The sequence below is a fragment of the Cyprinus carpio genome, chromosome A22 (genome assembly GCF_018340385.1).
Source record: "Cyprinus carpio isolate SPL01 chromosome A22, ASM1834038v1, whole genome shotgun sequence".
NCBI classification, from domain to species: domain Eukaryota; kingdom Metazoa; phylum Chordata; class Actinopteri; order Cypriniformes; family Cyprinidae; genus Cyprinus; species Cyprinus carpio.
In genome coordinates this window covers 7,116,438-7,119,005 of record NC_056593.1, presented here as the reverse complement: position 1 = coordinate 7,119,005, position 2,568 = coordinate 7,116,438, and positions in this window count along the sequence as shown.

Genomic DNA, 2,568 nt, shown 5'->3' with positions numbered 1-2,568 from the left:
ATATATATATATATAGATATATACATTTAAATTTTAATTTACACTTACATTTAATCATTTAGCAGACGCTTTATCTATATATATATATATATATATATATATTATATATAATATATATATATATATATATATATATATATACCCTTTTTTTAATTAATTGGAATTTATATTAAACATGTATAGCTCTTGTGAAAAAATAAGTAATTGTTATTCTGTTCATTGTAGGAGACCTCTCCAACTTTAAACATTTCCTGAGCATCTGATTCTAGATTATGAGCATTTCCTGAGACATTAAACAAAGAAGATATCAAAATATATTATCAGATTTACCTGTTGTGTGCTGTAAGATGCCTTCAGTCAAAAAAATGTTTGAACCATTTAGAAGCGAGCTGGAGAAAAAGGCTCTTTCCACCTCTCTTCCATTGAGCATTTAGTTGATTCCACTGGAAGCTTTGATTGATAAAGATTTTTCATGAGCTGAATGCAACCGCATCAAACCTGCACCTTTTGTTTTTGTTTTAGCTTTAACATGTCTTGCTTTACAGCCAGTTAAACACGCTGATCGATGCTCTTTTAAAAACATTTTCAAATTATGGTTAAAAAAAAAAAAAAAAAATTGCAAAGAATCATCCTCTAATTGTCCAAATTTCAAAGAATGGTCCTCGAATTGTCGAAATTTTAAACAGTGTTTCCAAAAATGTATAAAATGGAGAGATTTCTTTCTTTGCCTGAGTCTACCTTTTGTGTGGATCATTGTTGTGCTCCTTGATGGTGACTATGTTGCCTGTCAAGACACAGACTGGAATGGAGTGTATGTTTCAGATGATCAGCTACATGTGAAATGGTGTAAACCGACTAAATCAGTTCCAAGAAGAAATGACACCGAACTGCAGGCTCTGACGCTTAGCTTTTTTGCCACTTCACAGGTAAGTTAAACACTACAAATTCTTCCTTGTTCCCTCAAAAGAACAAGGACAGTTTGATTCCCTATGATGGGACCCCAATCTGAAACTCTGTTAACTGTCTGATGCGTGATTACATTGATTTCCACATAAACCTAATAGAACTTTAGTATGTAACTTTCTTACACACAGACTAATCAGTAAATCAGTATTGTTTCACTTTTATACAGTATTTATAAAGTATATATAATTTACTTGTATTGACTGGCTCCTTCATTCATTTCAGAATCGGGGATATGGTCTGCTCCTTGTCTTCAGCATTGGTATTTTAGTCATTGTACCTTGTGATGTCTGCCGGAGTGAAGAAAAGCCACAAAATGAGGACATGCTGTCACTCTATACATAGATGATATGATATAGATATATACAGTATGTTTGAATAAGTAATGTGTAAGATATCAATCATGTTGTAAAGACAAATTCTTCTATAGGGATCAATAAAGTGTAGACTGATTTAATTCAGTGATTGATCTTCACTGATCTGTTATTTATGATTTTATGGCATGATTCAAGAAAAAGGCAAATATTCAGTCGATTTTATCCTTGCCAATGCATTGTATTGGCTGTATTGGTTTGACTTGTAATGTTTTTTTAATGCTCTCTGAGGTAGTCAAGTTAGCATGAGAGTGGTGAGAGTTCACATTTTGTTGAAACTAACCATTAAACTAACCTATTACAGGCTATAAGTCATGACAAATATTTTAAGGTAATGTCAGTAACAATAATAAAATGAAGATCTTGAAGAAAAGTGAAAGTTGGAAGAAGAATATGATGTCAGGGTAAAAGCAGCAAAAAATAATAATAAAAAAAATTGACACACATGACAGTGCAGTAATCCATTTATTTATTTATTTTTTCATTTAAAGACATTGTACATTGTATCCTTTTACAGGGTTTTTTTCCTCCTAAAAAAAGAAAGAAAAAAAAAACTTTCTTGCAATTCCAAGTTTACATTTTTCAATTCAATTACATCTTTTGATTTCTGGCTGTGATGAATTGTAACCTCAAATGCCCATGTAGATCTGATCAGAATACAACATTACCAGTGTCCATCTTCATTTGAACCTGCTTTTTTGCCTTGTTCCACATGTTAAGGTCTCTTAGATATGGATGTTTCATTGCCCTGAAGAAACATATGATGATGCTCACAGAACTCTTCTAAAGCTCTCATATCTTGTCTGATTGCAATTGTGTATTTTGGTTTTTATTTTTTTTTTTTTGTGGATTTTATTGCTTGTTTGTTGAATGAGAGTGTGGGGGGGTTTTTTTTGTTTGTTTTTTTGATATAAAAGTGTCAGTGTGTAAACATATCTCGGGGATGTGAAATGAGACCGAGCTACGAATTTTGATTTGCAAATATATTCATCAGTCTCAGGTAAATAGCATGAATTACACCTGACATACAAAAAGCACAACATACATCCAACTATTGTTTTTTTCTTCTTGTTCTTTCAGTATGCAGGTTATGTTGCGATCACTGCATCAGTGGTAAATGTGACCACTTTCACAATTTGAAGATGCATGAGTGAACTCAAACCCCCCACACCCACCGTGCTTTCCACACTCCCAAAATCCAACCCCCTACAAAACAAGCCCCCAAACTGTG